The sequence below is a fragment of the Pinus tabuliformis genome, chromosome 1_1 (genome assembly GCF_031772625.1).
Source record: "Pinus tabuliformis cultivar Carrire ecotype Pingquan chromosome 1_1, CPIR1, whole genome shotgun sequence".
NCBI classification, from domain to species: Eukaryota; Viridiplantae; Streptophyta; class Pinopsida; order Pinales; family Pinaceae; genus Pinus; species Pinus tabuliformis.
In genome coordinates, this window is record NC_142297.1 from 666,282,316 (window position 1) to 666,296,860 (window position 14,545).

The following is a 14,545-nucleotide window of genomic DNA, read 5'->3' on the forward strand; positions in this document are numbered from 1 at the left end:
AATCTTGAAATGTAGAAGGTGCATTGGTAAGGCCAAAAGGCATGACAAAAAATTCATAATGACCCTTATGAGTTCTAAATGTTGTTTTCAGAATGTCTTCATCTTCATTCTGATTTGATGATATCCTGAACAAAGATCCAACTCGGTGAAGTAAATTGATCCATGCAATCCATCCAATAATTCATCAATGACAAGAATGGGAAATTTATCTTTAATAGTGAGCTTATTGAGCTCCCTATAATCCAGACACATGTGCCATGACCCATCCTTCTTGTGCATCAATACTACTGGAGCAGAGAAAGAACTTTGATTAGGTTGAATTATACCAGCCTCTAGCATTTATGCAACCATATGTTCAATTTCGCTCTTTTGGGTATAAGGATATCTGTAAGGCCTGATGTTTGTAGGAACACTTTCTGGAATGAAATGAATAGAATGATCATGATCATGAATAGGTGGGAGGCCTTTGGGAGTCTCTAATACCTTGGAATGATTGTCCAATACTTTTTGGAGATCTAGAGAAATAGATGATTTCGATGTGGGAACCTCTAGCGAACATAATTGTGCAATTACACCTCGTTTTTCTTTCTTTAGAATCTGTGTCAGTTCGTTAGAGTTGTTTATCTTTCCCGGTTTCCCTGTGATACCCCTTAATCAACTTCATTTCCTTCTGAAGAAAATTTCATGAAAATTTCTTGAAAATTAAAAGCTATTGTACCTAGGGATTGTAGCCATTGGACTCCTAGTACAACATCAACACCACCCATTGGAATGGAAAGCATTGGGCTATTCAATACATATTCTCCGATGGATAACTTGATATTATGGCACTTTCTAGAGCAATTTATGGTTCCTCTACTTGCAACCATCACTTGACACTCTGGTGTTGGATATAGGAAGCAATTCAATTCCTTGGCTATCTTACAATGAATAAAATTATGCGTACTGCCTGAATCAATCAACACTATTACCTTTTTCTACTTGATATTTCCTTCTATATTGATAGTTGGAGGAGTGGTAATTCTGGCCAATGAATTATGAGATATGGTCAGATTCATTTCTTCTTTCTCGATGTGATCTTTCACTTCTTGAACCTTTTTCTTCTTGATATGTCCTTCTATCTTGAGAGTTCGAGGAGTGGTAATTCTTTCCAATGCTTTACAAGATATATTCTGATTCATTTCTTCTTTCTTTGGGGTTGCTTCCTAGTGTATACCCTCTTCTTTTGATGTTTCTTGATCCTTTTCTTCCTCCTCTTCACAATCTATGTAAAATAATTTCTTCTCAACACACTTATGACCTTTAGTGTATTTTCTATCACAAATGTAACAAAGTCCTTTTTCTCTTTTTTCTTCCAATTGTTGTCATGTAAACCTTGTAGGTTGTGGAAGGCTAGAAGAAAAAACACTTCCATATTTATAGTTGTGAGTGGTAGGATTCTTTGTTTCCATAATTCTGCTTTCAATTTTTCTTGCCAACCTGAATGCCTTCTCCAATGAATCAGGTTCCCAAAGACGAACCTCATGTTGAATGTTATCCTTTAAAGTCCCTATGAAGATATCAATCCTTTTCTTCTCTGGAATATCATTTACCATTATATTCAATTTTTTGAAATCCTCAATGTGCTTTGCCATTGAACCCTTTTGTTTGAGATTTATCAATTGGCTAAAGAAGGTGTTTCCCTTTGTATCCTCATAATGTGCTATCATTTCTTCCATGAAAATTGACCAAGTGATAAGTGCTTTACGAGAACACAACCCTTTATACCATAAAAATTGATCTGATTCTAAATATGAAGATGCAATACGTACCTTTTGTAACAGTTACGCCTCATGTAGATCAAAATATTGCTCCATCTATAGTATCCAATTTACTGGATCCTTGCCATCAAACTTCCTCATATTGGCTTTTCTTTATTTTATGAGCTCGATCTTGAAATGACTGTAACTATGTAATTTCTTTTGAAATCGTGACCTGCAGTATCCCTCTACATCCTCTTTCTAATGCCACTAGTCTAATCGAAATTGGATTCTCCAAGAAAGAGTTATGCACAATCTCCCAAGATGACCTAATTATATACCTTTTCAGGAGAGAGAACTTGTATTAAGTGCCACGTGTCACTGTTTTGACCTTCGGATCTAAAAAATATAAAGAGGAAACTATAGTCTGTTCAATTTCTGTAACTTCTTACAAAATTTCAATCTGATGCTCAGAGAGAAAGTTATGATGATTTTCCCCAGGTCAATATTTTAAGATGTAATTTAGGAGTCTTAAAAAACCCTAACTTCATTAGATCATATATCCGAAAATATAGCGAGACAAGATCTGAAATTTGGACCCGAGGTTCAGACCACTTTCTTCTCAAATGGGGTTTTTTTTAGCTTCTAAAACTTTGTAGCATACATCTTATAGCGATACTTCCACGATGACCTGTTTTAGATGAAATTCGAGAGCTTGCAAAAACCCTAACTTCCTCAGATCATATCTCCGCAAGTATAGCGAGACAAGATCTGAAATTCAAACCTGAGTTTCAATACGATTTCTTCTCAAATCAGTTTTTATGTTAGCTTTTGAAACATTGCAGGAAAAAAGTTATAGCGAAAATTCCACAGTGACCTGTTTGGAGTAACGAAACCCTAGAATCCAAAGCTTTGATACCAAATGTTATGAAACCAACTCACAAAAAGATAGAAAAGATAGATGAACTCCTTATAAATCAGCCTCTTCGAGGGGGCAACCTCCTTTACATTACACAAATGAACAATTCTTGGATGATACAAATGACAAGACCTCCTTTCTATATATAGGAGTTTAAGGGGTCATAATATACTCAGAGCTGAAATAACAATAATAATGTAAGGGCACAATAATTACAATAGTGGGCTTCTATGGGGCACAATAATTACAATAGTGGGCTTCTATGGGGCACAATAATAACAATATGGGGACTAGATGGGCACAACGATATAATAAGGGGGTTGTACTAATAACAATAAGGGGTTACACTAGTAGTATAGGAACCTAACAGTTCCAAAGGCTACAATAGCCTTATTGCAACAAAAAATTGTGGCTAGTTTGACCTAACATAAGTCATGTTATTTTTCTAGTGGGAAAGATTCATGATGTGCTCAACAAATGTGTCAATATTAGTTTGTGAGGAACCACCGGGAGTAACTACCCTGATTGCAACTTCCCTGAGTTTGGAAACATTCTTCCTTAATTCCCTCCCTTCATATCCTTGCATGAGCCTTCTCACCACTTTCTCTATCTCAACAAACTTTACCAAACCATTTTGTTGGCTGCTCGAATTGTTTATTAATTAAACAGTCGAGTACCACATTAAATTGTCAACCCAGGAAAGTCCTTTTGTTTCAAAGGTGACCTCGTACTGTATGCACTCAATTCTAAAAGCATTAAAGGCTGTAGTATAAACAAATCTACTTTCTATCAAACCCTTACTCTGTGTTACAGAAGTTATGATCTATTGCAGAAATGAAATGAAAACAGTTAACTAAAGGTAACAAATCTGCAAAAAGAAATGATGGTTGTCTTGTAATAGAGGACCAAGACCCTATCCTCAGGGTAAGGATGTTCAGCACCTGCCCCTGTAACCAAATTGCCAATGCGCACTGCAAATCCTAACCACCGGTGACACACTCTTTTATAGCGCCAATTGATTAAGAAAACAAAGTATCAGCAAAGGGAAAATATCAGAAGAAATGCTAGAGATACATAGAAATCACACACACACTCAACATAAAAGAAATGGGTGAATCTTGTGAAGAAGGTGGGCCCTGTCCCTCTCACAAGATTCCCCAGGACACAGATGCTAAGTTAAAATGTTCAGAAGAGTGCTTTATTCATCTGCCAAAATGTCAAATTACAATAAGGATTCAGACTTGCTCTGCACTACAATACTCCTGTTACAACTTGTTCAACCCCCTCTCTAATGTAGATGTCTCCTCTTTATAGAGGAGACATCTATTACAATAGATTGTCATTATTCATTTAGTTTGACCCTTTTGTACAGAAATAGGAAATCAATTCCTGTTACAGCATGCTGTTACAACAGTGTGTAACTTTGTCATCCTTCGTTAATCGGATCCTTTTGCTATTGCAAAGCTGGTAAACCTCAACCGTCTCCTTGAGATCCTCGTACTGTCCTTGGTTGTTTCACCATTGTTGCCGATTTGGTAAATCTCAACTGTTCCCTTGAATTTCTCGTGATGTTCCCGGTGTTCTAGCATCTGCGACTGTGTTTTGCCAATTTTGGACAGTTGTTGATCGTGCTATGTCAGCATCTGCAAAGTATAGTTCTGCCAGCTTCAGACGGTTACTGCTCCCGCTAGGCAATTGCTGTTTCTGGTGTTTCAGCCATTGCAAAATGAGGTTTTACCCGCTTTAGTCAGTTGTTGTTTCTGGTGTTGCAGCAACTGCACAGTTGCTGTTTCTGATGTTTCAGCAACTATGAATTATAATTCTGTAGACTTTGAACAGTTTCAACAATTGTCAGTGACTTAGTCAACTTCCAAAGATTAATTATAAAGATAACATGAATATGTGTTGAATAATTAAACATATAGCAATGAGGAGAGTTACTTCATACCTTTGGAATAATTAGGTCAAAATGTTATCAAGGCTTTCAACTTATGGGCTAAAGAGGGTAACATAATGACAAAATACAAGGTCAAAAGTAGACAATATGGAGTCCTAACATCCCCCCCAACTGAAAGGGTTGCATGTCCTCATGCAACGTTTACTCTGAATCGGAGTCGGAATACTGGGATGAAGAGTGTAAGTTGCTGATACAGTAGCTAAAGAAGGTGTTGTCAAACCTGTTTCTGAACCCATAGACACTCTGTAGTTGCTGCCATGCTGCCACCTCCTCCTTTTTGGTCAGTTTATAATGAGCCTTATATTGCTGACCAGGTAACCACAAGAGCGGGAAATGAAAACGGTAACCAATCCACTTTTCAACACACTATTCCATACATCTGACATAATAAGGTATGCGTGAAATTGCTACCTGAAGATTGAGGGGATTGTAAGGATGATATTCCTGTCTCTCTTTCGGACAATGTTCCAAAAATAAATTGTTTGCTTTGATGGCCAGAGCTCCCTTTGTTTTCACATAATGTTGGCAGTCCTGCAAGACTGCTGCTTGTAGTTGCCTCATGTGATCAACCATCCCTGGTTTACTCAGATTTTGTTGATGTTGTGTAATGAAGGTAGTTGCATTCTGTGGTTCATTTCGAATCCAGAGAAGGCAGTTCTGCTCATTGTGTGTTGCTGACATAAAAGCATTTTTCCAAGTAAGTTGATTGGCTAGGAAAGAGATGAAGGCTCTTATTTGGATATCACCAACGATAGGGAGTATATTCATCACTCTATCTTCAGGCATGGCCTCATTGTGAAGATAGAGTTCACAGAGCAAGTTTTGATCATTATTTGGTGCTTCTGTGAATGTTTCAATAAATTGATCAGGTGTAGCAACTTGGTAGGGTCTTCCATCTCTGATTGCCTTTATTTGTAAGAACGCTAAGCGTTCTCTCAAAAATACTGCATAGTTAAAAGAGGGTTTTCTTGTAGCCAGTACCCTCTGGACCAAATCAAAGATATAGGACAGCCTAGCTTTTAATTTCTTATTTTCTTTGTGTTGAGCTCGAGACTGTTCAAGTGCATCCCAATTTTTGTATGCATAGCTGAACCAGATTGACTTTTGCTGTTGGAATGCCTTCCCTTGTGAAAGCTCATATTCTGTTCTCCATGTGTCCTTTAGTTCTTGAAAACTAGAGGTCTCAGTGTGAGCATTGCTGACACAGGGGGGTTCAGTCTGTGTATAGGCATCAGTAAAAGATTTCTGCTCTGTAATAGTTTGGGTAGGCCGGGGTGGTTCTATGTCCTCCTCTACAATTCTTGAAGAACCTGCTGGTTCTTGTGTAACAACAGGTTGTTCTGTTTCTTCTTCTGCTTTTCTTAGAGAGCCTGTTGGTTCTTGTGTAACAGCAGGTTGTTCTGTTTCTTCTTCTGCAATTCTTAGAGAGCATGCTGGTTCTTGTGTAACAACAGGTTGTTCTGTTTTGATTACAACAGGAGAGGTCTTAGGGCTGGCTCTAGTCATTGGAACTTCAACTATCTTGTATCCCGCTTGAGTGTAAAGCTCACCACACTCACTGCACATATATTCATTGTATTGACTCTTTTCAGTTGCAGATGCTACCCATGCTAAGGTGTGCAGATTGAATTCGTTTTGATAGGATTCTTTAACCATTATTATCTCCTGCTGATAATCCTTAATTTGAGATTTTAAAAACTCAATTTCTTCCTGCAGGGAGGCTAAGGTAGTCGGGGCTTGTGTAGCTGCAGATTCCAGTGGAGGAAGGGATCGTTGTTCATCATCAATTTGATCATTGGCATCCCCAACAGGTGGTTCTTGTGTATCACCTGTTGGGTCAGTGGCTGGTTCTTGTGTAACAGCCACATGTAGGTCATTGTCTTTTTGTTTCCCAACAGGTGGTTCTTGTGTAGCACCTGTTGGGTCAGTGGCTGGTTCTTGTGTAACAGCCACTTGCCCACTATCATCTTGGGTGTCTACTTTAGATTTTTCGGCAGCTGGTTCTTGTGTAACAGCTGCCTCCTTTAAAGAAAATAATGTCACAAAATTGTCAACGCTCTGCATTTCAGCACCAGAGGGTGAGGAAGGTGAATGCTCAGAGCTGGTTAGAATGCGGGATTTTAGGATGATGGGTGGGGAACTGGGGATAATGGGTTCAGTTGCTACAGACGACCCTGTTCGTCGCCTTGGTAAGAAAACAGGAAAATCAGTGATTTTTCTCTTACGGCCACTTTCCTTTAGAATGGGGGAACTATCAGCAATAGCAGCTTCTTTAACTGAAGCCCTAGTTCTTCTTCTTTTTGGTGGGGTTACAATTCTCTGCTGCTTTTTCCTTTTAATAAGGGTGATGGGGGTATTATCGTCGGGGTCATCAGTGGAAATATGAAGTACAGGGGTGGATGGTTGAGCTTCATTGGGGGATGGGGTCTTCTGCAGATTTTCAGTGCTTACTTGGGGTGTTTCTGTTGCTGATTGTTGGGGAATTTCCTCTGCTTGTTGAGGAATTTCTTCTATTTGCTGGAGAGGATTAATGAGGGGGGGTGGGTGGTTTAGAGCAAAGCCTCTATTTATCAGAAGTTGGGCTAAGCGATGGTGTTTCAGGGAAAGGAGCTGATGCTTTGCATTTACAGTATAATGTGACATATTTTTTAGACAACCCAATAGATAATAGGGCATGTTTATTAACTGACCATGCCTCAAATGATTTAGCAAAATGAAGTCGTGTTGGTAAATTACCTGATAATGACCTTCGCATGTCAAATATTGCTTAACGAACTCCGCAACCTTTGGCCATGGTGGGGGTAGTGACTGAAGTGCGACCCCTCTGCCTTTGGCTTCCACATGCTCGCCTGGTAGGAGAAAGTCTTGTTGCGCATTCAGAATAAGATGTTTTCTACTAAACCAGCGCGTGCCATTGGTTGGTAACCCAGAAACTTGGGCTATGACTTCTTTTGTCACTAGAATTTGCACTCCCTGGACAATGGAAAATCCTTCTCTTAAGTTGCATGCGAACTCCAGAACTTGCTGTGTATTAAAATCCGACAGTCTTCTGAAATACTCTACCCATCCTGCTTGAAGAAAGATTTGGTAAGCCTCTCGGTAGAGTTCCAGCAATGCTGTTGAGCCAGGTTCATGTGTAATCAGATTTCCCCCCATAGTTGCTGGTTCAGACAAAATACACAGTGCAGAGCCGAGTAGCCGAGGTCGAGACAGAGTAAACCGTTACAAATGAGGTTATGACACGATAAGGTACAATCGAGGTGACTTAGATACTACCGCGAGAACTAGGGATGGCGGTGATTGACGTGTTATGTCATAATTACGATGTTTTGGTAATCCCCCCAAAGCTACGACTGAATGATCTGATTGGTAGTACAATGATTTCGGCAGTCGTATCAACATCTCCACATTAACTATAATTTAATATCCACACTTAAACATGCGTACCTTTATATTTACCTTTAGTTGTTGCGCCAAAAAGTCTTATCTTGTCTTTTGCTGGATCAATAATGATTAAAAAGGGTCTAAAAATATGAAAATACGGGCGGTTTTTATTATTGGCAGGAAGTAATAGTGGAGAAATGTAATTATCAGGGTGCATGGCTGGTTCCTTTAATGAAGAATGATATGTTCCATCAGAATACTAGTTCATTTTTCGGGAACAAAAATGGGGAAATTGGTACTCTTTAGTAAAAATGAAAAAGATTGGTGTTAAGCACTGGAATGTGGTGTTTCAGCAACGGGAAATGGTGTTGCAGCAACGGGAAATGGTGTTGCAGCAACGGGAAATGGTGAAAGGAATGATTTATGGTCTGAAAGATGTTCCCAAGCTGCAAAGTGATTCTTTTGGAATTTTTGTTCTCAGCCATCCTCCGAAACTAAGATCTGCAAAATAATTAATTGTAACATGGCAACCCTTGACAGGGATTATTAGTTAAGAAATCTAATCTAAAAATAAATAAACAAACAGAAATTTAAGTGCATTGAGGGACAGCAGGTCCCCCCAAAAAGGCATAATGTATGTCTGCCATGCAAGTAGCTTTGAAATCCTCTTTAGAAACAGGCCATTGATACAAACGGAGTCGATACCCATTCACTAATAATGGTGTTCTACTATCATCAATCGTTAGGAGTCTGACTGTTCCATTTGGAAAAATAGCATCTACTTCATAAGGTCCTAGCCACCTTGTTCTTAATTTACCTTGAAAATTTTCAAAACGGGAGTGATACAGTAGAGCCTAATTACCTTTTTGGAACTGCTTGTGCTTAATAGTTTTGTCATGCCACTTGGTTCTTTGTTGTTGTATCATGGTTGTTTGATGGATGGCATCCAACCTCTTTTCATCCAATTCCTGAAGCTGCTGCAACCTAGCTGTCTGTGCATCAGTCAAGTCAAGGTTAACAGCTAAAGCCGTTCTTAAGGTTTTGATTTCAAATTCCACAGGAAAAACAACACTTTTACCATAAACTAATTCATAAGGTGAAAAACCCGTAGTGTTCCTCCAAGTAGTTCTGTAAGCCCATAATGCTTTAGGCAACCTTTGAAACTAGTCCCTTCTATTCTCCTTGATTGTCTTTGTTAAAATGGCTTCTATGACTTTATTTGTACTTTCCACTTGCCCATTTGCCTGGGGGTGATAAGGTGTAGTCATTTTATGCTTAACGTGATATTTCTGGAGTGTATCTTTGAAGCCATGAGAATTAAAAGGAGGTCCTCCATCTGTAACTAGCTCTCTAGGCAAACCAAACCTAACAAAGATTTCTTCAAATAGAAAAGTTAACACTGATTCTTCATTAGCTTTGATGAGTGCCTTAGCTTCTACCCATTTAGTCATATATATGTGCAAACTAGTATATAAACTCTTTGATTGGATGGAGGGTTGATGGGACCTATAAAATCTAGTGCCCATCTTTCAAAAGGTTCAAGTATTACCTGGGGGTTGAGTGTCATTTCATCCTTGTGATTAGGCTGGCCCATTCTCTGATAGCTATTGCAGGCCCTAACATATTTCTTTGCGTCCTTGAAAAGTGAGGGCCAATAGTAACCCATTCTAAGAACTGTGTGTGCTGTTCTTTTGTCCGCAAAATGCCCTCCACAAGGGCCATCGTGACAAGCCTTTAATATATCATAAACTTCATCTTCTCTGATGCATCTCCGAATTTCCTCATCGAGTCCTGTGTGAAAAAGACACCCACTTATCCAGCTGTACCTAGCACTTTGCTGAACGATCTTTCTTTTCTCTCTGTGCGATAGGTGTGACGGTAGTTTCCCTGCAACTAAGTAATTGGCAATGTCTGCATACCAAGGTGATTGAGCAGATACTGCAAATAAATATTCACCAGGAAAAGAATCATCTACTGGAATATTTTCATCAGTTTTTAACCGAGAAAGGAAATCAGCAACCACATTTTATTTACCTGGTCGATCTACAATTGTGATATCAAATTCTTGCAATAATAATAACCATCTGGTAACTCGAGCATTTGTAACTGATTTGTTCATTAAATATTTAATGGCCGAGTGATCAGTATGCACAAAAGTAGTGTAACCGGTAATATAATGTCGAAACTTATTAATAGCATAAATGACTGCTAAGAATTCTTTTTCGGTGACTGTGTAATTAAGTTCAGCAGGGGTCATATTTTTACTAATAAAATAGATAGCATAGGGAAGATTGTTTTCTTCTTGACCCAAGACAGCTCCAATTGCAGTATCTGAAGCATCAGAGGATATATGAAAGGGAAGTGCCCAGTCAGGTCCTCTTAAAATGGAAGCTGTAGACAACTGATGTTTAAGTTCATTAAATGCTTTTTGACAATCATCAGTCCACTTAAATTCAACATTTTTCATAAGTAACACAAACAAAGGAGAAGCTATTTTAGAAAAATCCTTGATGAATCTTCTATAATATCCAGCATGTCCTAAAAAACTTCTTACATCAGTTTGTGTTTTAGGGATAGGAAGAGTCTGAATTACTTGTACTTTAGCTGGATCAACTTGAATTTCTAGGAATGAGATGAAGTGTCCCAATACAATACCTTGATTCATCATCATATGACATTTTTCAGTACTTAGGGCAAGGTGTGCTTCTATACATCGCTTAAGTACTTTTTCAAGATTCTGTAATGCATCTTCAAAAGTCACGCCATAAGGAGTAAAGTCATCCATAAATATTTCTAAGGAATCATTAAGCATATCAGAAAAAATCCCTATCATTTCTCTTTGAAATGTTGCTGGGGCATTACATAGCCCAAATGGAAGAACTCTATAGGAAAAGGTCCCCCATGGGCTAGTGAAAGTGGTCTTGTCCTGATCTTGGGGTGCAATCTTGATCTGATTATATCCGCTAAATCCATCCAAAAACGAAAAGAATTTCTTACCTGCCAAATTATCTAGTACCTGATCAATGAATGGTAAAGGGAAATGGTCTTTCTGGGTGGCTTTATTTAGAGCTCTGTAATCCACACATACTCTCCATTTCCCATTTTTCTTGGGTACAATTACCAGTGGAGACACCCATTCACTATCAGATATAGGATATATAAATCCTGCATTCAACAGTTTTTGAAGTTCTTCCTTCACAACTTCCCTTAAATTGGGATTCATTCGTCGTTGGGGTTGACAGACTGGGCGGGATCCTTCTTTAATATAAATGCGATGAGTGCATAATTCAGGAGAGATCCCCTTCATATCTGTGTAATCCCATGCGAATGCTTCTTTATTTTCACGGAGTAACTTCATTAACTGCTGTTTTTCATCATCTGTTAGGTTAGGATTTATATTTAATGTTTTGCCAGGCTCAATTTCTACTGTTATACTTTTGGAGGAGCTGCCAGCTGATGTCTGAGATAGATTTTCAGTTCTAAGGTTCTGCTGAGATTCAGATTCCAAGATTTCAGTCAAGTGATCATGCATTTCAGGGCTAACCGAAGAAGGTTCAGAAATAAAATTGCTGATTAATTCATCTTCGGTTGAATCTTTAAAGGTTAAGGCTTGTCCGACAGTCAAGATGGGTTGGGTTTCCTCATCCTCATAATCTAACCATACAGAATTATCATTATTAATCATGGGTGTAGCATGAGGATAAAGAGTAAGCTGCTTGGTTTCCTGCCCATTAGAGATTGTCATTGATCCTGATCTACAGCTGATGAAGGCATCTGCTGTAGCCAGCCAAGGTCTTCCTAAAATCAGTGGATGACCCCCCAACTTTGTTTTAGTTTGTAACACAACAAAATCGGCTGGGTAGTTCCAAGATTCTACTGAAATTATCAGGTCTTCAATGACTCCTTCAGGTTTGATTGTAGAGCGGTCTGCCAGTTCTAAAATGGTTGGGGTTTCCCTAATTACATTTTTTAACTGCAGTAACTGTGCTGTTTCAAGTGTCATGATGTTTATTGCCGCACCGAGATCTACTAGAACTCTAGAAACAAAAGTTTTTCCAACTTGCACTGTGACCGTAGGATGACCAGGGTCACCATATTTCACAGGAGGGTTTTTTTCTGACATTAGAGCAGCTAGATCACCCATCACATGAACTGTGAGGGGGTCCTTAGCTTTTCTTCCAGGTTTCTTAATACAAATATCTCTAATAGTTCTAACATAAATTGGTACATCTCTCAGTGCTTGTAAAAGTGGAATTTTAACATATAAATTCTGCAGTTCTCCTAAAAGATTAAAAACAGGTGGCTCAAGTGTTTTGGTAAGAGCCAGACGTTCAGGGAATGGTGGCTCTGCTGTTTCAGCAGTCTTATTAGAGGATGTTTCAGCTGTTTCAGCATTGTTATTAGATGACTTTTCTTTTCCGGTTTCTTCTTTATCAGAATCGGAAGAAGTAATGCCATCAATAATGGGTTCAACTATTCTCCCAGAGCGTAAATGAATATCATTGCATTGCATAGGGGAAACAAGTTGGTTTTGAATATCAATTACCTGTAGAGCTTTATTATTATTCGGGTTGGGGTTAGGTTGTACAGGTAGTTGGGGTCTCATTGTCTGATTATTTGGTGGAGCATTTGATGGTAAGGAGAGAGATTGCTGATACTGAGGTAATTGGTTTGGAAATGGGGGCTGTGGAGCTGTCCAATTTGGGTTCCATTGATTAAAATAGGTTTGTTGTAAAGCCCAGGGATTCCACATTGTAGGATCAACAAAAGGAGGATTCGGTTGCTGCATGGGTGGGAAATTCATTTGATTAAAGGGTGGGTAATGCATTTGATTGAAGGGTGGGTAATTTGCTTGAAAAGGAGGATGATTATTCCAACGATTAAATGGCATGTTAGAATTCGTACCTTGTCCTCGTGGTTTCCATTGCCTTCTCTGTGTGAGGAGGTACACTGCTTCAGCTTCTTCTTCAGTTGGCTGCAGTGTTGCTTTTATTCCTGGCAGAGAAGGGCATTGTTGAGTCTCATGGTCCTTTTCACATATAGTGCAAATTGGTACCTTGTCCAGGGGACATTCCCTTAGTGGGTGTTTTTCTCTGCATTTAGAGCAGAAAATAGGCAGAGCAGCTTCTGCTTCTGCCTGCTTCTTTTTAACCTGCAAGGTATCAATTTGTGAAGCAAAAGAGCTTAACATTTCGGTTTTAAATTCTTCAAGTAAGTTACCTATTTCGGCCCGTGTTGCTCCTCCACTTGCTGATTTCTGGACTCTTGAGTATGTACTATCTTTGCTTTTTGGTCTGCTTGCTACTCCTCTCGAACATCTTTTACAGAGATTGACAATCTCATCATAGGATTCCTTAGATATGTCTCCTTTTCCAAGCATATTCAACATATCTAAACAATCATCTCGTACCCCTTTTAGCAATATTGTCTTGAGAATATCCTTACTCATATCAGGATGATCATATCGCTGCAAGTTATACTGTAGCCTTTCCACGAAGTCCTCCAGACTTTCGTCCTCCTTCTGAGTCATCTTGAATAATTCCTCCTTCCTTTCTCTTGTTCGACAATAATCTTGGTATTTAGCCAGAAATTTCTCCTTCATCTGGTCCCATGTCGTAATCACATGAGCTCCCAAGCTCATGAACCATCTTAATGCGTTCCCCTTTAATGTAGCTGGAAACAACTTCAATTTCTGAGCAGCATTAACATAGTCATAGCTTCTACACAATATATCAAATTCAAAAAGAAATTCATCAGGATCTTCTGTGGATAACCCATGGAAATTGGGTAATGCTGAAAGTGGGATATTCTTCATAGGAGTTGCTCCTCTGGGGAGATCCCCAATAGGGAATTCCAAGGTGGAGAGAGAATTCTCTCCCCTTCCTTCTACTCTGCGACCTCCACCAAAAAGTCCTTCATTGTTATCCTCCATTGGTTGTTTTCCTGATGCGCTTGCCTGGTCTTCGGAGTTTTCTATTGGAATTTCAATGTTCTGCACTGGTTCCTCCACGTTAATTTCCTCTATCGGCTCTTCTACTGGTCGTTCGTCTTCTTCCACCGGTTCCTCAGTATACTATGATGGTTCTATAACCCTCTCTGGTCCCACTACTTCCTTTGTCTGATAGTTTGTCTGGGAAGAGTGTTGGGTTTGTGGCCTTCGAGAGCTTAACCTCTAGGATGTCTCAGCTTTTGAAATAATATCATCAATAAAAGTTTTTCTTCCTCCTCCTTTGCCCTTGCCGCCTGAATGGTTAGCCTTCCTGCGTCCTCTCATGCATCCTGCATCTCTAAAAGAAAATCGTTAATACTTTTAAAATCTTCAGTCGCCTTCCCCGACAATGGCGCCAAAATGTTGGCTACTCGAATTGTTTATTAATTAAACAGTCGAGTACCACATTAAATTGTCAACCCGGGAAAGTCCTTTTGTTTCAAAGGTGACGTCGTATTGTATGCACTCAATTCTAAAAGCATTAAAGGCTATAGTATAAACAAATCTACTTTCTATCAAACCCTTACTCTGTGTTACAGCAATTATGATCTATTGCA